This window comes from Oncorhynchus masou, chromosome 8 (genome assembly GCF_036934945.1).
Source record: "Oncorhynchus masou masou isolate Uvic2021 chromosome 8, UVic_Omas_1.1, whole genome shotgun sequence".
Taxonomy (NCBI): domain Eukaryota; kingdom Metazoa; phylum Chordata; class Actinopteri; order Salmoniformes; family Salmonidae; genus Oncorhynchus; species Oncorhynchus masou.
The window spans coordinates 39,213,729-39,236,766 of NC_088219.1; the positions used below are offsets into that span (position 1 = coordinate 39,213,729).

At 40.3% G+C, this 23,038-nt stretch overlaps 1 protein-coding gene across 2 annotated transcripts in view; it reads left to right on the plus strand.

Annotated features, from left to right (window-relative positions):
- Positions 1 to 287: 287 nt before the first annotated feature.
- LOC135544654 (tenascin-like) overlaps positions 288 to 23,038 on the plus strand; it is a 70,717-nt gene continuing 47,966 nt past the window's right edge. For both annotated transcript variants that reach the window (XM_064972434.1, XM_064972433.1), the window contains exon 1: positions 288 to 620. The gene's annotated coding sequence lies outside the window, so the exon portion shown is untranslated. The remainder of the gene's footprint in view (positions 621 to 23,038) is intronic.

Consider the following 23,038-nt stretch of genomic DNA (forward strand, 5'->3'; position numbering starts at 1 on the left):
TCTTCCACACAGTCACTCTCTCCCTCTTTTTCACTCTTTGTATGGCGTTGCCAGTAGGAACAACGGCATCCCACTTCAAGGCAGCAGTCCAGCTACATCCAACAGTAAGAAAGAGGGAGGGAGGGAGGGAGGGAGGGAGGGAGGGAGGGAGGGAGGGAGGGAGGGAGGGAGGGAGGGAGGGAGGGAGGGAGGGAGGGAGGGAGGGAGGGAGGGAGGGAGGGAGGGAGGGAGGGAGGGAGGGAAAGTGTCTGCTATTTAAGGGCTGTAGTTGAGGAATGGGGGTTTGAACAGAAGGCTCCTCTCTCAGTTTAAAAGGCATTTTCTCCTTCTCTCTCTTTCTTTCCCACTCTCTCTCTCTTTAGCTCTGACTCGGTGCTCAGACTCGGTGACAAGAGCAGTAGGCTGAGCTGTCAGGGCAGAAGAAACAGTGAGAAAATTGATTTTTTTTTGGAATAGAAGTGTCATCTGGTTAGAAAACAAGGAGAGAGGTGGCAGAACTGCCTTCAAGGTGGACATCCTTTCATCCCCCTTTGCTGAAAGTGTTGGGTTCCAATGAGGCAATTCGTGTGAGCTTCCGAAGGCTGTGGTGTAGTAGCTCTGAACTGTCTGGTCTGCTAAAGGTAAGAATGAGAGATTGATTGATTTATCTGCATGAAACTGATCTTGGATCTTTGAATGAGTTGCTGCTATTATTTGGATAGTTTGTGACTAATGATTACTGTGTCCTTATTTTGAAATTGCAAATGAGATTTTTTCTATCTTCTTGACAGTTGTGGTTGTTGATGACGTGCTCAATCCATGTGAGACTTACATGTAATGTGTTTAATTGTTCCTGGAGATTAGATTACATTATTTGTTGATTTTTTATTTTTTTTGGTTATTAAGGTCAAACCCTTCATATCATACACAATTAAATTGTCTAATTCATTTTGACGTCTTTAAGGTAATTGAATAACGTCAAAAAGTACAAGTGTGTGGTGTGAAATGGAAACGTTGAATTTTTTTGCATATCCTACTCCCCGAGACACTTTCAGAGAGGGGGATCATGGCCAGGGATTAGCAGTGGTGTAAAGTACCTAAGTAAAAATACTTGAAAGTACTACTTAAGTTTACTATTTATATTTTTGACTAGTTTTTACTTTTACTTCACAACATTCCTTTTACTTCACAACATTCCTAAAGAAAATCATGTACTTTTTACTCCATACATTTTCCATGGTACCCAAAAGTACTCGTTACATTTTAAATGCGTAGCAGGAAAATGGTCTAATTCACAAGCTTATGAAGAGAACATCCCTGGTCATCTACTGCCTCTGATCTGATCTAAATAACGGAAAAATAAAAAATATAAATACAAAAATCTGGCGGACTCACTAAACACATGCTTTGTTTGTAAACGATCTCTGAGTGTTGGAACGTGCCCCTGGCTATCCGTAAATTTAAAAAACAAGAAAATGGTGCCGTCTGGTTTGCTCTTAAGAATCTGACCCTTTTTTCCAATTTTCGCCTAAAATAACATATCCAAATCTAACTGCCTGTAGCTCAGGACCTGAAGCAAGGATATGCATATTCTTGATACCATTTAAAACAAATACTTTGAAGTTTGTGGAAATGTGAAATTAATATAGGAGAATATAACACATTAGATCTGGTAAAAGATAATACAAAGAAAAAAACATGTGTTTTTTTGACCATCATCTTTGAAATGCAAGAGAAAGGCCATAATGTATTATTCCAGCCCAGGCGTAATTTTGATTTTGGCCACTAGATGGCAGCAGTGTACTTGCAAAGTTTTAGACTGATCCAATGAACCATTGTATATCTGTTCAAAATGTTGTGTTAAGACTGCCCAAATGTGCCTAATTGATTTATTAATATAAGGAATTTTAAATTATTTATATGTTGATAGTTAAGTATATTGCATTAATTACATTTACATTTGGTACTTAACTATATTTAAAACCAAATACTTTTACTCAAGTAGGATTTTACTGGTGACTTTTACTTTTACTTGAGTCATTTTCTATTAAGATAATTTTACTTTTTCTCAAGTATGACAGTTGGGTACTTATTCCAGCACTGGCGATTAGCCATTATTAATGGCAACCCTGCAGCAATTAGGGTTAGGTGCCTTGCTCAAGGGCAGATCGACAGATTTTTCACCAAGTTGCTTCTGGGATTCAAACTACCAACCTTTAGGCCACTGGTCCAATGCTCCAATTGATACCTGCACGTTGTGTATGAAATATGAATAAACAGATGTGGAATGATGAGTTTATCATACAACATTTACTAATTAATTCTACGAAGCCAATGTACTTTGGCAATAAATGGGCAAGAAGCAGAATGAACTCAATAAGTATTCAGTCCTGTGATAATATTTATCCAAAAACTGCAGCTTTATTGTTTTCCCTCTGCCGGGCTCTGTTCTTTATTTAGAGAAAGAGGGCTCTCATTGCTCGCTAAAGGGCACCGATTATGGTTTATAGGGAATGACATTAACATTCTTTATGCATGCTGCAACTTCTGGGTTTACCAGTTTTAACCAAGGCTGGGTCGGTGTGATAGAGATGGAGGATTGGAAGACAGACAGAATGAGGAGAGCATTAGCTGCGTTGACTGACTGATGAGTGATAGAACATGCACACCTTTGATCACCTGGGGACTCATTTAGCAACCGTGCATACATTTCTCACTAAATTCTGGTGTAAGTGGAGATTCTAAGATTTGAGTGTACAACATATTAATGGGATTAATGGGATCAAACAGTTGCACACAACATTTAGTATACACATGTTTTCATTGATAAATCAAAGCCCTACTATATTTGTGCGCTCGTGAACAGGCATTTTTGTGGTAACAAAAACGTCCTCATTTGCTGTATGATTTGGAGATGTTGGAACAGGGCCGTGACAGTTTTTAAACAAAAGCGATCACAATTTTAGAGGTGTGGGCAGAATGTTTTGCAGTGACTTTTTCAAACAGGAAATGCACGAACCCGCCCAAACACTGGCCACTCACTCTGCAAGATTGATTGTCTCCTTTAACTATTTAAATGTAGACGAAAGGCTACAGCAGTCCACACCTCAATGCCACCCCCACCCCCGACTTCTCCTTCACCCAAATCCAAAAAGCTGATGTCCTGAAAGAGCTGCAGAATCTGGATCCCTCCAAATCAGCTGAGCTAGACAATCTGGACCATTTCTTCCTAAAATTATCCGCCGCCATTGTCGCAAGCCCTATTAATAGTCTAGTTCAACCTCTCTTCTGTATCGTCTGAGATTCCCAAAGATTGGAAAGCGGCGTGGTCATCCCCCTCTTCAAAGGGGTAGACACTCTAGACCCAAACTGTTACAGACCTACATCCATCCTGCCCTGCCTTTCTAAAGTCTTCGAAAGTCAAGTCAACAAACAGATCACCGACCATCTCAAATCCCACCATACCTTCTCCGCGATGCAATCAGGTTTCCGAGCTGGTCACAGGTGTACCTCAGCTACGCTCAAGGTCCTAAACGATATCTTAACCACCATCAATAAAAAACAATACTGTGCAGCCGTCTTCATCTACCTGGCCAAGGCTTTCGACTCTGTCAATCACCGCGTTCTTATCGGCAGACTCAACAGCCTTGGTTTCTCAAATGACTGCCTCGCCTGGTTCACCAACTACTCCTCAGATAGAGTTCAGTGTGTCAAATCGGAGGGCCTGTTGTCCGGACCTCTGGCAGTCTCTATGGGGGTGCCACAGGATTCAATTCTCGGGCCGACTCTTTTCTCTGTATATATCAATGATGTCGCTCTTGCTGCGGGTGATTCTTTGATCCACCTCTACGCAGACAACACCATTCTGTATACATCTGGCCCTTCTTTGGACACTGTGTTAACAAACCTCTAAATGAGTTGCAATGCCATGCAACACTCCTTCCGTGGCCTCCAACTGCTCTTAAATGGTAGTAAAACTAAATGCATGCTATTCCAACGATTGCAGCCCGCACCCGCCCAACTAGCATCCCTACTCTGGACGGTTCTGACTTAGAATATGTGGACAACTATAAATACCTAGGTGTCTGGCAAGACTGTAAACTCTCCTTCCAGACTCATATTAAGCATCTCCAATCCAAAATGAAATCTAGAATCGGCTTCCTATTTCACAACAGAGCCTCCTTCACTCAAGCTGTCCAACATACCCTCGTAAAACTGACTATCCTGCGGATCCTTGACTTTGGTGAAGTCATTTATTAAATAGCCTCCAACACTCTACTCAGCAAATTGGGCGCAGTCTATCACAGAGCATTCCGTTTTGTCACCAAAGCCTATATATACTACCCACCATTGCGACCTGTATGCTCTCCTTGGCTGGTCCTCGCTACATATTCGTCGCCAAACCCACTGACTCCAGGTCATTTATAAGTCTTTGCTAGGTAAAGCTCCGCCTTATCTCAGCTCACTGGTCACCATAGCAACACCCACCCGTAGCACGCACTCCATCAGGCATATTTCACTGGTCATCCCCAAAGCCATCACCTACTTTGGCCGCCTTTTCTTCCAGTTCCATGCTGCCATTGACTGGAACAAATTGCAAAAATTACTGAATCTGGATATTTATCTCCATGACTAACTTCAAGCATTGGCTGTCAGAGCATCTTACTGATCGCTGCAGCTGTACACAGCCCATCTGTAAATAGCCCATCCAACCAACTATCTGCCTCATCCCCATATTTGTTTTTTTGCTTTTTCTGCTCTTTTGCACATTAGTACACACCATATTTCAACTTGCACATCCTCATCTGCACATCTATCACGACAGTGTTAATTGCTAAATTGTAATTATTTCGCCACTATGGCCTATTTATTGCCTTACCTCCTTACTTAATTTACACTGACTGTATACAGATGTTCTATTGTGTTATTGACTGTACGTTTGTTTATCCCATGTGTAACTCTGTGTTGTTTTTGTTGTACTGCTTTGCTTTATCTTGGCCAGGTCGCAGTTGTAAATGAGAACTTGTTCTCAACTGGCCTACGTGGTTAAATAAAGGTGAAATAAAAAATATAAAAAATAAGATCTGAGAATAAATATGGTATGATGTTGCGCTCCTATCGCACAGCAATTCTGTAGCCTACCCATACTGTCACATGTTTTAAATAGGCTACCAGTCTGTTTACTTTCGAGCATGCTTGTGTATTGAATGAGCGATGGTTAAATGGTCGCCTAATAGTTGTTGAGTAGCGCGAATAAACCAGTAATGTCAGAAAAGGAGAGACATAGCTAAAGGCCTGAATAATACAAGTTAAAGAAACATATTAGGCTACATGCTGCTATGGGAACTCCTTACCAACGGCCAATGCATCGGTTTTATCATTAGGCCTATGTTTGAATGTTTTTCTTAGCCTACCATTACTATAATTCCCATGCATCAAAACAAAACATAAATTCCCCAAAATAACAATACAATTGAATACAATCTTTGCTGTCTTGTGAATAATTGTCCATCCGTGGGCGACGCAATGATGGTCTAATTTTATATTAGTTTTCCTTTAAGGAGATTACACAGCATGAGCAGCAGCCTTTGATGCTCTCTTTTCCAGTGTGAGTTGTGAGATAAAAACAGGCACACCGCTTGTCCATTTATTTCAAAATCCATTTGCTCCACTTAATTGAAATCCCTCCATGCTATGTGAGTGGTTGATTTTCATGAACTACAGCTCCTCTCAGGTTTACACTCTGTGGTCCTGTTGGACACATTAAGTCAGCAGTGTTCCAAATAATCTACTAATCACTCCACTAGTTATTAACATAAAACTTTAAATAATAGCCCAGGTGTTTATTTACTAAATCACTGAACACAACAGGCACTTATTAGAGACAGGCTTCTATTTGAGGTAGGTGTCTATTTCCTTGGCTTAATGCACACAGCTTCTGCTCATTTGCATAGTTAATTGTCTAATTCCAGCATTCATTTCCAGCATTTTAATCAATTTCTTCATTTCCTGCACTAATTTGTCATCGTTTACACACTTTGTCACATTTATTTTGTCTTAGGCTTCTATTCAACAATAATAATAATCCTTGAGAGAAGCCTTTGCATTTTCGTCAGTTCTTACTTCAGCCATTCGAGTAATCGTACTTTTTCTGGGGGTCTGTACTTCCGAAGTTGACTGTTTCTGTGCTTGACAGTTAGCTAGCAGTCCTCCTCTGTTAGCAGCCAATAGCGAGCAGTTTCTTGATAAAAACAGATGATTGACATTTTTTTGTTGTTGTCAATACTGAATTATTTAATGTAATAAATCAAACATTAAACCTTGTAAACAATGCATGGTAATTAATGGTAATCTCATGAACAATTCCTTTAGACTAATTTATTTGAAACAGGCATTTATTTGCTTAAATGTGTGCCGTCACCTGGCTATTAAAGGGGACAGGCTGCGTTTAATTTAAGTTTTACAGTAGTCAAATAACTGTTTAGTACATTTCAAAATCCTTGCTGTCAGCCTATAACAGAGAGAGGGGAAATTCCTCTGTTGGGTGATGGGGATGGACAGACCTCTGCAAGGGAGACAGCTGGTTTAGTGACCGGCCCCTTGCCTCAGGGTCCGTCCTGCCTTTGGAGAAGGTATTACCCTCTCAGTTTGAACTCCACTCAGTACAGAAGAGAGAATAGGTACAGTATAACTTGACACCTCAAATATGCAGTTTTTGTCTCTGGTTACCATTACTGATCAGCTAGCAGTGTAAATCTGTTACATGAGCTAAACATTTTTGGTGAGTGGTGCTTTAGATTTTTTGTACATATGCAATCATGTCTAGCCTGCTGTATGCTCTCTTTCAAACTATTGTTCAACATGTAGTTTCAGGCGAACACAATTCAGGTGAAAATCTGTATTTTGAATTCATCTGATCCTTCTCTACTGTTTATCTGCCTTAGATTTACCAGAGAACGAAACCAGAACCTTTGATTCACCAGTGACGTGCGGTGATGTTGGTGGCTGAATTGCAAAGTCAGATTTACACACAAATAAACCTTGATGAAACCCAAGTTCACCATAGAACAGATAGCTCCAACAACCAGAATGACACACACACAATAATATTATGTGAAATATTCTTACACACACACATAATAAATAACGTTCTAACGAAATGTCCATATCAACAATCAAAATGACTGAAAAATGCAATTCAAAACGTCAAAAAGGTGTCTCATTCAAATTGAACTATAGCTTGATAAATGAAATGCATCAAAGGGATGTTGTCTATTCTCATGTTCATTCAACAGTAGCCTAACCCGCAAATTGCAAAGGAAAATGTATTTAGGTAAATGAAGTCCATTCGTCTGTCCTTCAGGGTGAACCTCTTGTTGACAGCAATGTAGAAGTCACAGCAGAACCACGTCTGTTATTTTATTCTGCATGGACACGGCCCACGGTCGTGTGGGAGACGCATTCCCAAGGCCTCCTGTGGTTTCATTTTCACAAAAAGTCATACACACACAAACAGTAGCTGGTAGCAGAGTTCGCCCATGCAAAATACAGGCAGCTCCATCCATTAGGGCATTCAGCCCGTCGGAGGGCAGAATCCTCCCGCAGGAGTACACCCTCATGCAGTCACACACTTAGAGAATCGTTGTTGTTAGTCACAGCCATCTTGTAGAAGCCAAGGCTTGGGCCCACATTGAGTGGTGGGAGAAGCCCCATTACCGTTACATAAATAAAGCAAAAGTAAATGTCCAAGATGTGCAAAAGTCCTGGTTAAAAGTACTAATTGGTAAAGACATTTAAGTGGACAGTCCAGTACTCACTGTTCACCCGACAGCTAGCAGTGAGGGAGATGGTGGTTGCCTGTCATGAATTAATTTGAATCTTGTAGATTCGCTGCCTCTGTCTGGTCTTAACTGTCATTATAGTTGACGTTCCAATCTTCGAACCCTCCAAACGGTGTTTTACATAATTCCAACTTGGAAAATTGTTTGAGGTGCAGTATAGTGTACATTTGTCTGGTTGTTTTGAGTTCAAGGGATGCAAGTTCAAAATGATGTAGACATGCCCAAATGTGCAGAGCTTTCCCCAAGTCTACCAATGCAACATGTTTAGGCAATATGCATGCGCAAAATATGAAATCGACACAATGCAACAAATGAATCTACTTCAAGACACGCAAAGCAGCCTGTGCTGACCCTGTCCATTAACAATGACTGGAGTCTGGAACAGACGCGTGCGTCAAAGATTTGATGGAAATGAAGGCATGAATCCCCTGGTGCCTGTCCTGAGGTTTTGATGCTGTTTCAGCACATTTTGGGATTTTGAGCATAAAAACCACCAGAATCATTATGAAAAAAATAGATTTTTTTTATTATACAGAGTACCATTCAAGGGTTTTTCTTTATTTTACTATTTTATTGATTGTAGAATAATAGTAAATACATCAAAACTATGAAATAACACATATGAAATCTGTTTAGAAGCCTCTTGGACCTAGACTCAGATCCTCAAAAGGTTCTATAGCTGCACCATCGAGATCATCCTGACTGTTTTGCCCACTACAGAGGGCAGTGCGAACGGCCCAGTACAAGCTTCCTGGCATCCAGGACCTCTGTAGTGTCAGAGGAAGGCCCTAAAAATTGTCAAAGACTCCAGCCACCCTATTCATAGACTGTTCTCTCTGCTACCACACGGCAAGCAGTGCTGGAGTGCCAAGTCTACATCTAAGAGGCTTCCAATCAGCTTCTACCCCCAAGGCATAAGACGCCTGAACATCAAATCAAATGGCAACCCAGACTATTTGCATTGCCCACGCCCTCTTTTACACCACTGCTATTCTCTGTTAAAATCTATGCATAGTCACTTTAATAGCTCAACCTACATATTACCTTGACTAACCAGTGCCCCTGCACACTGAACCGGTACCCCCTGTATATACTCACAATTGTTATTTTACTGCTGCTCTAGAATTAATTAATTAAGTAATAATTACTTGTTCCTTTTATTTCTTATTCGTATTTTTTAAACTGCATTGTTGTTTAGGGGCTTGTATGTAAGCATTTCACTCTAAGGTGAAATACCTGTTGTTGTATTCAGTGCATGTGCATGTGACCTTACCTTACCTTTATTTAACTAGGCAAGTCAGTTAAGAAAAATGTCTTATTTTTCAATGACGGCCTAGGAACAGTGGGTTAACTGCCTGTTCAGGCGTAGAATGATAGATTTTTACCTTGTCAGCTCAGGGATTTGAACTTGCAACCTTCCGGTTACTAGTCCAACGCTCTAAACACTAGGCTACCCTGCCACCCCGATTTGATTTCAATCATTTAGTAACCAAGAAAGTGTTAAACAAATCCAAATATATTTTATATTTGAGATTCTTCAAAGTAGCCACCCATTGCCTTGATGACGGCTTTGCACACTCTTCTCTCAACCAGCTTCACCTGGAATGCTTTTCCAACAGTGTTGAAGGAGTTTCCACATATGCTGAGCCCTTTTGGCTGCTTTTCCTTCACTCATCCCAAGCCATCTCAATTGGGTTGTGGTCGGGTGACTGTGGAGGCCAGGTCATCTGATGCAGCACTCCATCACTCTCCTTCTTGGTCAAATAGCCCTTACACAGCCTGGAGGTGTGTTGGGTCATTGTCCCGTTGAAAAATAAATGATACTCCCACTAAGCGCAAACCAGATGGGATGGTGTATCACTGCAGAATGCTGTGGTAGCCATGCTGGTTAAGTGTGCCTTGAATTCTAAATAAATCACTGATTTATTTAGAATTCACCAGAAAAGCACCCACACACATTACAGCATCCCCACACATTACACCTCCTCCATGCTTCTTATTGGAGTCCTTTAGTAGTGGTTTCTTTGCAGCAATTTGACCATGAAGGTCTGATTCACGTGGTGTTCTCTGAACAATTTCATCATGGCGCTTGATGGTTTTTGCAATTGCATTTGAAGAAACTTTAAAAGTTCTGGAAATTTTCCAGATTGACTGACCTTTATGTCTTAATGTAGTGATGGACTGTCGTTTCTCTTTGCTTATTTGAGCTGTTCTTGCCATAATGTGGACTTGGTATTTTACCAAATAGGGCTATCTTCTGTATACCAGCCCTACCTTGTCACAAAACAACAAGAAGGAAAGAAATTCCACAAATTAACTTCCAGGTCAATTTCCACTCAGCATTCCAGGTCACATAAAACTTGTTTTTCACTCCACAAATTTCTTATTAACAAACTATGGTTTGGTTTCAAATGTCCTCTAGTCTGATCAATGTCCTCTGGTCAAAAATAGAACTGTTTGGCCATAATGACCATCGTTATGTTTGGAGGAAAAAGGGGGGATGCTTGCAAGCTGAAGAACATCATCCCATCCATGAAGCACAGGGGGTGGCAGCATCATGTTGTGGGGGTGCTTTGCTGCAGGAAGGACTGGTGCCTTTCACAAAATAGATGGCATCATGAGGGAATAAAATTATGTGCATATATTGAAACAACATCTCAAGACATCAGTCAGGAAGTTAAAGCTTGTTTGCAAATGGGTCTTCCAAATGGACAATGACCCCAAGCATACTTCCAAAGTTGTGGCAAAATGGCTTATGGAAAACAATGTCAAGGTATTGGAGTGGCCATCACAAAGCCCTGACCTCAGTCCTATAAAAAATGTGTGGGCAGAACTGAAAAAGTGTGTGCGAGCAAGGAGGCCTACAAACCTGACTCAGTTACACCAGCTCTGTCAGGAGGAATGGGCCAAAATTCACCCAACCTTTTGTTGGAAGCTTGTGGAAAGTTACCCGAAACGATTGACCCAAGTTAAACAATTTAAAGGCAATGCTACCAAATAATAATTTAATGTATGTACATTTCTGACCCACTGGGAATGTGATGAAAGAAATAAAATCTGAAATAAGTAATTCTCTCTACTATTATTCTGACATTTCACATTCTTAAAATTAAGTGTTCATTCTAACTGACCTGTCAGGAATTGTGAAAAACTGGGTTTAAAAGTATTTGGCTAAGGTGTATGTAAACTTCCGACTTCAACTGTATATACACTTTTTATCAGCTTTGTTTATTTAGATTATCACAGTGTAAGCACTGCCTACCCTACTTACCCTGACTGCTTGTCACTGTGATCAACATCCTAATGAATAATGTAATGACATCACTGTATGGAAAAACACAAAAACATGACTGCACTACTCATATGAACTGATATAACGAGGAGGGATTAATTGATTTTATTTGATCATCTAAAAATACCCATGCAGCCATGTGTGGGGCAGGAGTTTTGCCTACATATGCAGAATCTGTGTCAGGGAGCGCATACAGACTTTGATATCAGGGCTTTGCACTACAAATCTGCTGGGGCATCTAGACGGGGTTGTGGAACGTGTTGCGTGAGGGACTCATGGTGCAGACGGTTCCATATGGCCAGTGAAAATGTCCAGCTTTTTTATTCACTGTTCTCACTTTCTTGAGGATCTGCCAATGAGGCAGTAGTAAATCTACTGCAGAGCAAAAAAAAAGACACGTTACTAAAACAAAACGCATGAGGCAATGTGCGTCCTCATTATTGTCAACTGCAGTTGAGCTCCCGGGCTCAAAGGTTGAGAGTTTGAGACCTGCTCTCTGCTGTTTCATTACAATATGACCCTGCAATGCAGGCCATATCTCAAACTCACCTTAGGGTGAGGTAGAGTTAAGTTTACTACTACTTATTGGCATCACAATTATTATTTAAGTCCTGACACGCTATTTATGCCTCTCGTTTTCCATAAGAGGTACTCCTTGCCACGCTGCATCCAACATTTCCAATGGATATATGATGTTATGAATTTCAGTGCTATTACTGAAGACGCTATAGACACCAGATCATACTGGCATGATTTTCTTTCGATTTTCTTCGTTTCTTTGTGTGATATACAGTAAATTGACTGTGTCTGTGTGTAGGGGGTAGAGATTAGTGACAATGGACTCAGCTTCCAATGAATCAATTAATAGAGTAAGCGATACAAAAGACTAACCTAGGTTACATTCTCTACTGGATAATGTGACAGGAATAAAAAGGGAAGGGTCATGATATCTAGATCTTCCTTAATGGCACATTTGAAGTGATGGCCAACTGTTATTTTGGACAAGATGAAAGACAAATGTTTCTTCTGCTACAAGGCTGCACATTTGGATTAATTTGCTCAGAAAAATAGTATATACAGTCTGAGACAAAGAAAGTCAACAGCAAATTAATAACAAATATTTTCTTACTGTGGGGAATTTGATTATTGCTTGGGGTTATTGCATTCATGGAAGATGCACTAGTGGCCAAGCTCCCAGGTTTTTAGCTAAAATGGCTTGATACTCGGTAAAGTTCATGATGTCGTTGACCTTAACAAGAGCCCCAGGAACAGTGAAAGCAAAATAGCCCCATAACATCAAAGATCCACCACCATACTTTACAGCAGGTAAAATCAAAATAAAATGTTGTGTCACATGCGCCAAATACAACAGGACCTCAAAGTGAAATGCTGAATACAACAGACCTCACAGTGAAATGCTGAATACAACAGGACCTCACAGTGAAATGCTGAATACAACAGGACCTTACAGTGAAATGCTGAATACAACAGGACCTTACAGTGAAATGCTGAATACAACAGGACCTTACAGTGAAATGCTGAATACAACAGGGTTAGACCTTACAGTGAAATGCTGAATACAACAGGGTGAGACCTTACAGTGAAATGCTGAATACAACAGGACCTTACAGTGAAATGCTGAATACAACAGGGTTAGACCTTACAGTGAAATGCTGAATACAACAGGGTGAGACCTTACAGTGAAATGCTGAATACAACAGGGTTAGACCTTACAGTGAAATGCTGAATACAACAGGGAAAGACCTTACAGTGAAATGCTGAATACAACAGGGTTAGACCTTACAGTGAAATTCTGAATACAACAGGGTTAGACCTTACAGTGAAATGCTGAATACAACAGGGTTAGTAGACCTTACAGTGAAATGCTGAATACAACAGGTGTAGTAGACCTTACAGTGACATGCTGAATACAACAGGTGTAGTAGACCTTACAGTGAAATGCTGAATACAACAGGACCTTACAGTGAAATGCTGAATACAACAGGGTTAGACCTTACAGTGAAATGCTGAATACAACAGGACCTTACAGTGAAATGCTGAAAACAACAGGGTTAGACCTTACAGTGAAATGCTGAATACAACAGGGTTAGACCTTACAGTGAAATGCTGAATACAACAGGGTTAGACCTTACAGTGAAATGCTGAATACAACAGGGTTAGACCATACAGTGAAATGCTGAATACAACAGGGTTAGACCTTACAGTGAAATGCTGAATACAACAGGGTTAGACCTTACAGTGAAATGCTGAATACAACAGTGAAATGCTGTGTTAGACCTTACAGTGAAATGCTGAATACAACAGTGAAATGCTGTACAAGTAGACCTTACAGTGAAATGCTGAATACAACAGGGTTAGACCTTACAGTGAAATGCTGAATACAACAGGGTTAGACCTTACAGTGAAATGCTGAATACAACAGGGTTAGACCTTATAGTGAAATGCTGAATACAACAGGGTTAGATTTTACAGTGAAATGCTGACAACAACAGGTTTAGACCTTATAGTGAAATGCTGAATACAACAGGGTTAGACCTTACAGTGAAATGCTGAATACAACAGGGTTAGACCTTACAGTGAAATGCAAAATACAACAGGTGTAGTAGACCTTACATTGAAATGCTGAATACAACAGGGTTAGACCTTACAGTGAAATGCTGAATACAACAGGGTTAGACCTTACAGTGAAATGCTGACTACAACAGGGTTAGACCTTATAGTGAAATGCTGAATACAACAGGGTTAGATTTTACAGTGAAATGCTGAAAACAACAGGTGTAGTAGACCTTACAGTGAAATGCTGAATACAACAGGGTTAGACCTTACAGTGAAATGCTGAATACAACAGGGTTAGACCTTACAGTGAAATGCTGAATACAACAGGTGTAGACTTTACAGTGAAATGCTGAATACAACAGGGTTAGTAGACCTTACAGTGAAATGCTGAATACAACAGGGTTAGACCTTACAGTGAAATGCTGACTACAACAGGGTTAGACCTTACAGTGAAATGCTGAATACAACAGGGTTAGACCTTACAGTGAAATGCTGAATACAACAGGGTTAGACCTTACAGTGAAATGCTGAATACAACAGGGTTAGACCTTACAGTGAAATGCTGAATACAACAGGGTTAGACCTTACAGTGAAATGCTGAATACAACAGGGTTAGACCTTACAGTGAAATGCTGAATACAACAGGGTTAGACCTTACAGTGAAATGCTGAATACAACAGGGTTAGACCTTACAGTGAAATGCTGAATCCAACAGGGTTAGACCTTACAGTGAAATGCTGAATACAACAGGGTGAGACCTTACAGTGAAATGCTGAATACAACAGGGTTAGACCTTACAGTGAAATGCTGAATACAACAGGGTTAGACCTTACAGTGAAATTCTGAATACAACAGTGTTAGACCTTACAGTGAAATGCTGAATACAACAGGGTTAGACCTTACAATGAAATGCTGAATACAACAGGGTTAGACCCTACAGTGAAATGCTGAATACAACAGGGTTAGACCTTACAGTGAAATGCTGAAAACAACAGGGTGAGACCTTACAGTGAAATGCTGAATACAACAGGGTTAGACCTTACAGTGAAATGCTGAATACAACAGGGTTAGACCTTACAGTGAAATGCTGAATACAACAGGGTTAGACCTTACAGTGAAATGCTGAATACAACAGGACCTTACAGTGAAATGCTGAATACAACAGGGTTAGACCTTACAGTGAAATGCTGAATACAACAGGGTTAGACCTTACAGTGAAATGCTGAATACAACAGGGTTAGACCTTACAGTGAAATGCTGAATACAACAGGTGTAGTAGACCTTACAGTGAAATGCTGAATACAACAGGACCTTACAGTGAAATGCTGAATACAACAGGGTTATGCTGACCTTACAGTGAAATGCTGACTACAACAGGGTTAGACCTTACAGTGAAATGCTGAATACAACAGGGTTAGACCTTACAGTGAAATGCTGAATACAACAGGGTTAGACCTTACAGTGAAATGCTGAATACAACAGGGTTAGACCATACAGTGAAATGCTGAATACAACAGGGTTAGACCTTACAGTGAAATGCTGAATACAACAGGGTTAGACCTTACAGTGAAATGCTGAATACAACAGGTGTAGTAGACCTTACAGTGAAATGCTGAATACAACAGGACCTTACAGTGAAATGCTGAATACAACAGGGTTAGACCTTACAGTGAAATGCTGAATACAACAGGGTTAGACCTTACAGTGAAATGCTGAAAACAGACCTTACAGTGAAATGCTGAATACAACAGGGTTAGACCTTACAGTGAAATGCTGAATACAACAGGGTTAGACCTTACAGTGAAATGCTGAATACAACAGGGTTAGACCTTACAGTGAAATGCTGAATACAACAGGGTTAGACCTTACAGTGAAATGCTGAATACAACAGGGTGAGACCTTACAGTGAAATGCTGAATACAACAGGGTTAGACCTTACAGTGAAATGCTGAATACAATAGGTGTAGTAGACCTTACAGTGAAATGCTGACTACAACAGGGTTAGACCTTACAGTGAAATTCTGAATACAACAGGGTTAGACCTTACAGTGAAATGCTGAATACAACAGGGTTAGTAGACCTTACAGTGAAATGCTGAATACAACAGGGTTAGACCTTACAGTGAAATTCTGAATACAACAGGGTTAGACCTTACAGTGAAATGCTGAATACAACAGGGTTAGTAGACCTTACAGTGAAATGCTGAATACAACAGGTGTAGTAGACCTTACAGTGAAATGCTGAATACAACAGGGTTAGACCTTACAGTGAAATGCTGAATACAACAGGGTTAGACCTTACAGTGAAATGCTGAATACAACAGGGTTAGACCTTACAGTGAAATGCTGAATACAACAGGGTTAGACCTTACAGTGAAATGCTGACTACAACCAGGTTAGACCTTACAGTGAAATGCTGAATACAACAGGTTTAGACCTTACAGTGAAATGCTGACTACAACAGGGTTAGGCCTTATAGTGAAATGCTGAATACAACAGGTGTAGACTTTACAGTGAAATGCTGAATACAACAGGGTTAGTAGACCTTACAGTGAAATTCTGAATACAACAGTGTGAGACCTTACATTGAAATGCTGAATACAACAGGGTTAGACCTTACAGTGAAATGCTGAATACAACAGGGTTAGACCTTACAGTGAAATGCTGAATACAACAGGTGTAGACTTTACAGTGAAATGCTGAATACAACAGGGTTAGTAGACCTTACAGTGAAATGCTGAATACAACAGGTGTAGTAGACCTTACAGTGAAATGCTGAATACAACAGGGTTAGACCTTACAGTGAAATGCTGAATACAACAGGGTTAGACCTTACAGTGAAATGCTGAATACAACAGGGTTAGACCTTATAGTGAAATGCTGAATACAACAGGGTTAGACCTTACAGTGAAATGCCGAATACAACAGGTGTAGTAGACCTTACAGTGAAATGCTGAATACAACAGGGTTAGACCTTACAGTGAAATGCTGAATACAACAGGTGTTAGACCTTACAGTGAAATGCTGGTTAGACCTTACAGTGAAATGCTGAATACAACAGGTGTGTAGACCTTACAGTGAAATGCTGAATACAACAGGGTTAGACCTTACAGTGAAATGCTGAATACAACAGGGTTAGACCTTACAGTGAAATGCTGAATACAACAGGGTTAGACCTTACAGTGAAATGCTGAATACAACAGGGTTAGACCTTACAGTGAAATGCTGAATACAACAGGTGTAGTAGACCTTACGTAGACCTTAGTGAAATGCTGAATACAACAGGGTTAGACCTTACAGTGAAATGCTGAATACAACAGGTGTAGTAGACCTTACAGTGAAATGCTGACTACAACAGGGTTAGACCTTACAGTGAAATGCTGAATACAACAGGGTTAGACCTTACAGTGAAATGCTGAATACAACAGGGTTAGACCTTACAGTGAAATGCTGAATACAACAGGGTTAGACCTTACAGTGAAATGCTGAATACAACAGGGTTAGTAGACCTTACAGTGAAATGCTGAATACAACAGGTGTAGACTTTACAGTGAAATGCTGACTTACAAGCCCTTAACCAACAGGTAGACCTTACAGTGAAATGCTGACTTACAAGCCCTTAACCAACAGTTGTAGACTTTACAGTGAAATGCTGACTTACAAGCCCTTAACCAACAGATGTAGACTTTACAGTGAAATGCTGACTTACAAGCCCTTAACAACAGGTAGACTTTACAGTGAAATGCTGTACAAGTAGACCTTACAGTGAAATGCTGACTTACAAGCCCTTAACCAACAGGTGTAGACCTTACAGTGGAAATGCAGTGAAATTGACTTACAAGCCCTTAACCAACAGGTAGACCTTACAGTGAATTGCTGAATACAACAGGGTTAGACCTTACAGTGAAATGCTGAATACAACAGGGTTAGACCTTACAGTGAAATGCTGAATACAACAGGGTTAGACCTTACAGTGAAATGCTGACTACAACAGGGTTAGACCTTATAGTGAAATGCTGAATACAACAGGGTTAGACCTTACAGTGAAATGCCGAATACAACAGGTGTAGTAGACCTTACAGTGAAATGCTGAATACAACAGGGTTAGACCTTACAGTGAAATGCTGAATACAACAGGGTTAGACCTTACAGTGAAATGCTGAATACAACAGGTGTAGACTTTACAGTGAAATGCTGAATACAACAGGGTTAGTAGACCTTACAGTGAAATGCTGAATACAACAGGGTTAGACCTTACAGTGAAATGCTGACTACAACAGGGTTAGACCTTACAGTGAAATGCTGAATACAACAGGGTTAGACCTTACAGTGAAATGCTGAATACAACAGGGTTAGACCTTACAGTGAAATGCTGAATACAACAGGGTTAGACCTTACAGTGAAATGCTGAATACAACAGGGTTAGACCTTACAGTGAAATGCTGAATACAACAGGGTTAGACCTTACAGTGAAATGCTGAATACAACAGGGTTAGACCTTACAGTGAAATGCTGACTACAACAGGGTTAGACCTTACAGTGAAATGCTGAATCCAACAGGGTTAGACCTTACAGTGAAATGCTGAATACAACAGGGTGAGACCTTACAGTGAAATGCTGAATACAACAGGGTTAGACCTTACAGTGAAATGCTGAATACAACAGGGTTAGACCTTACAGTGAAATGCTGAATACAACAGGTTAGACCTTACAGTGAAATGCTGAATACAACAGGGTTAGACCTTACAGTGAAATGCTGAATACAACAGGGTTAGACCTTACAGTGAAATGCTGAATACAACAGGCTGAAAACAACAGGGTAGACCTTACAGTGAAATGCTGAATACAACAGGAAATGTTAGACCTTACAGTGAAATGCTGAATACAACAGGGTTAGACCTTACAGTGAAATGCTGAATACAACAGGGTTAGACCTTACAGTGAAATGCTGAATACAACAGGGTTAGACCTTACAGTGAAATGCTGAATACAACAGGGTTAGACCTTACAGTGAAATGCTGAATACAACAGGGTTAGACCTTACAGTGAAATGCTGAATACAACAGGGTTAGACCTTACAGTGAAATGCTGAATACAAATACAACAGGTGTAGTAGACCTTACAGTGAAATGCTGAATACAACAGTAGTAGACCTTACAGTGAAATGCTGAATACAACAGGGTTAGACCTTACAGTGAAATGCTGAATACAACAGGGTTAGACCTTACAGTGAAATGCTGAATACAACAGGGTTAGACCTTACAGTGAAATGCTGAATACAACAGGACCTTACAGTGAAATGCTGAATACAACAGGGTTAGACCTTACAGTGAAATGCTGAATACAACAGGGTTAGACCTTACAGTGAAATGCTGAATACAACAGGGTTAGACCTTACAGTGAAATGCTGAATACAACAGGTGTAGTAGGCCTTACAGTGAAATGCTGAATACAACAGGACCTTACAGTGAAATGCTGAATACAACAGGGTGAGACCTTACAGTGAAATGCTGAATACAACAGGGTTAGACCTTATAGTGAAATGCTGAATACAACAGGGTTAGATTTTACAGTGAAATGCTGAAAACAACAGGTGTAGTAGACCTTACAGTGAAATGCTGAATACAACAGGGTTAGACCTTACAGTGAAATGCTGAATACAACAGGGTTAGACCTTACAGTGAAATGCTGACTACAACAGGGTTAGACCTCATAGTGAAATGCTGAATACAACAGGGTTAGACCTTACAGTGAAATGCTGAATACAACAGGGTTAGACCTTACAGTGAAATGCAAAATACAACAGGTGTAGTAGACCTTACATTGAAATGCTGAATACAACAGGGTTAGACCTTACAGTGAAATGCTGAATACAACAGGGTTAGACCTTACAGTGAAATGCTGAATACAACAGGGTTAGACCTTACAGTGAAATGCTGAATACAACAGGGTTAGACCTTACAGTGAAATGCGGACTACAACAGGGTTAGACCTTATAGTGAAATGCTGAATACAACAGGGTTAGACCTTACAGTGAAATGCCGAATACAACAGGTGTAGTAGACCTTACATTGAAATGCTGAATACAACAGGGTTAGACCTTACAGTGAAATGCTGACTACAACAGGGTTAGACCTTACAGTGAAATGCTGAATACAACAGGGTTAGACCTTACAGTGAAATGCTGATTACAACAGGGTTAGACCTTACAGTTAAATGCTGACTACAACCAGGTTAGACCTTACAGTGAAATGCTGAATACAACAGGTTTAGACCTTACAGTGAAATGCTGACTACAACAGGGTTAGACCTTATAGTGAAAAGCTGAATACAACAGGGTTAGACCTTACAGTGAAATGCTGAATACAACAGGTGTAGACTTTACAGTGAAATGCTGAATACAACAGGGTTAGTAGACCTTACAGTGAAATGCTGAATACAACAGTGTGAGACCTTACATTGAAATGCTGAATACAACAGGGTTAGACCTTACAGTGAAATGCTGAATACAACAGGGTTAGACCTTACAGTGAAATGCTGACTACAACAGGGTTAGACCTTATAGTGAAATGCTGAATACAACAGGGTTAGACCTTACAGTGAAATGCCGAATACAACAGGTGTAGTAGACCTTACAGTGAAATGCTGAATACAACAGGGTTAGACCTTACAGTGAAATGCTGAATACAACAGGGTTAGACCTTACAGTGAAATGCTGAATACAACAGTGTGAGACCTTACATTGAAATGCTGAATACAACAGGGTTAGACCTTACAGTGAAATGCTGAATACAACAGGGTTAGACCTTACAGTGAAATGCTGAATACAACAGGGTTAGACCTTACAGTGAAATGCTGACTACAACAGGGTTAGACCTTATAGTGAAATGCTGAATACAACAGGGTTAGACCTTACAGTGAAATGCCGAATACAACAGGTGTAGTAGACCTTACAGTGAAATGCTGAATACAACAGGGTTAGACCTTACAGTGAAATGCTGAATACAACAGGTGTAGTAGACCTTACAGTGAAATGCTGACTACAACAGGGTTAGACCTTACAGTGAAATGCTGAATACAACAGGGTTAGACCTTACAGTGAAATGCTGAATACAACAGGGTTAGACCTTACAGTGAAATGCTGAATACAACAGGGTTAGTAGACCTTACAGTGAAATGCTGAATACAACAGGTGTTTGACTTTACAGTGAAATGCTGACTTACAAGCCCTTAACCAACAGGTAGACCTTACAGTGAAATGCTGACTTACAAGCCCTTAACCAACAGTTGTAGACTTTACAGTGAAATGCTGACTTACAAGCCCTTAACCAACTTTACAGTGAAATGCTGAATACAACAGATGTAGACTTTACAGTGAAATGCTGACTTACAAGCCCTTAACCAACAGGTGTAGACCTTACAGTGAAATGCTTACTTACAAGCCCTTAACCAACAGGTGTAGACCTTACAGGGAAATGCTTACTTACAAGCCCTTAACCAACAGGTAGACCTTACAGTGAATTGCTGAATACAACAGGGTTAGACCTTACAGTGAAATGCTGAATACAACAGGGTTAGACCTTACAGTGAAATGCTGAATACAACAGGGTTAGACCTTACAGTGAAATGCTGACTACAACAGGGTTAGACCTTACAGTGAAATGCTGAATACAACAGGGTTAGACCTTACAGTGAAATGCCGAATACAACAGGTGTAGTAGACCTTACAGTGAAATGCTGAATACAACAGGGTTAGACCTTACAGTGAAATGCTGAATACAACAGGTGTAGTAGACCTTACAGTGAAATGCTGACTACAACAGGGTTAGACCTTACAGTGAAATGCTGAATACAACAGGGTTAGACCTTACAGTGAAATGCTGAATACAACAGGGTTAGACCTTACAGTGAAATGCTGAATACAACAGGGTTAGTAGACCTTACAGTGAAATGCTGAATACAACAGGTGTAGACTTTACAGTGAAATGCTGACTTACAAGCCCTTAACCAACAGGTAGACCTTACAGTGAAATGCTGACTTACAAGCCCTTAACCAACAGTTGTAGACTTTACAGTGAAATGCTGACTTACAAGCCCTTAACCAACAGATGTAGACTTTACAGTGAAATGCTGACTTACAAGCCCTTAACCAACAGGTGTAGACCTTACAGTGAAATGCTTACTTACAAGCCCTTAACCAACAGGTGTAGACCTTACAGGGAAATGCTTACTTACAAGCCCTTAACCAACAGGTAGACCTTACAGTGAATTGCTGAATACAATAGGGTTAGACCTTACAGTGAAATGCTGAATACAACAGGGTTAGACCTTACAGTGAAATGCTGAATACAACAGGGTTAGACCTTACAGTGAAATGCTGACTACAACAGGGTTAGACCTTATAGTGAAATGCTGAATACAACAGGGTTAGACCTTACAGTGAAATGCCGAATACAACAGGTGTAGTAGACCTTACAGTGAAATGCTGAATACAACAGGGTTAGACCTTACAGTGAAATGCTGAATACAACAGGGTTAGACCTTACAGTGAAATGCTGAATACAACAGGTGAGACCTTACAGTGAAATGCTGAATACAACAGTGTGAGACCTTACAGTGAAATGCTGAATACAACAGGGTTAGACCTTACAGTGAAATGCTGAATACAACAGGGTTAGACCTTACAGTGAAATGCTGAATACAACAGGGTTAGACCTTACAGTGAAATGCTGACTACAACAGGGTTAGACCTTATAGTGAAATGCTGAATACAACAGGTGTTTGACTTTACAGTGAAATGCTGACTTACAAGCCCTTAACCAACAGGTAGACCTTACAGTGAAATGCTGACTTACAAGCCCTTAACCAACAGTTGTAGACTTTACAGTGAAATGCTGACTTACAAGCCCTTAACCAACAGATGTAGACTTTACAGTGAAATGCTGACTTACAAGCCCTTAACCAACAGGTGTAGACCTTACAGTGAAATGCTTACTTACAAGCCCTTAACCAACAGGGTAGACCTTACAGGGAAATGCTTACTTACAAGCCCTTAACCAACAGGTAGAAATGCTGAATACAACAGGGTTAGACCTTACAGTGAAATGCTGAATACAACAGGGTTAGACCTTACAGTGAAATGCTGAATACAACAGGGTTAGACCTTACAGTGAAATGCTGAATACAACAGGGTTAGACCTTACAGTGAAATGCTGAATACAACAGGGTTAGACCTTACAGTGAAATGCTGAATACAACAGGTGTTAGACCTTACAGTGAAATGCTGAATACAACAGGGTTAGACCTTACAGTGAAATGCTGAATACAACAGGTGTAGTAGACCTTACAGT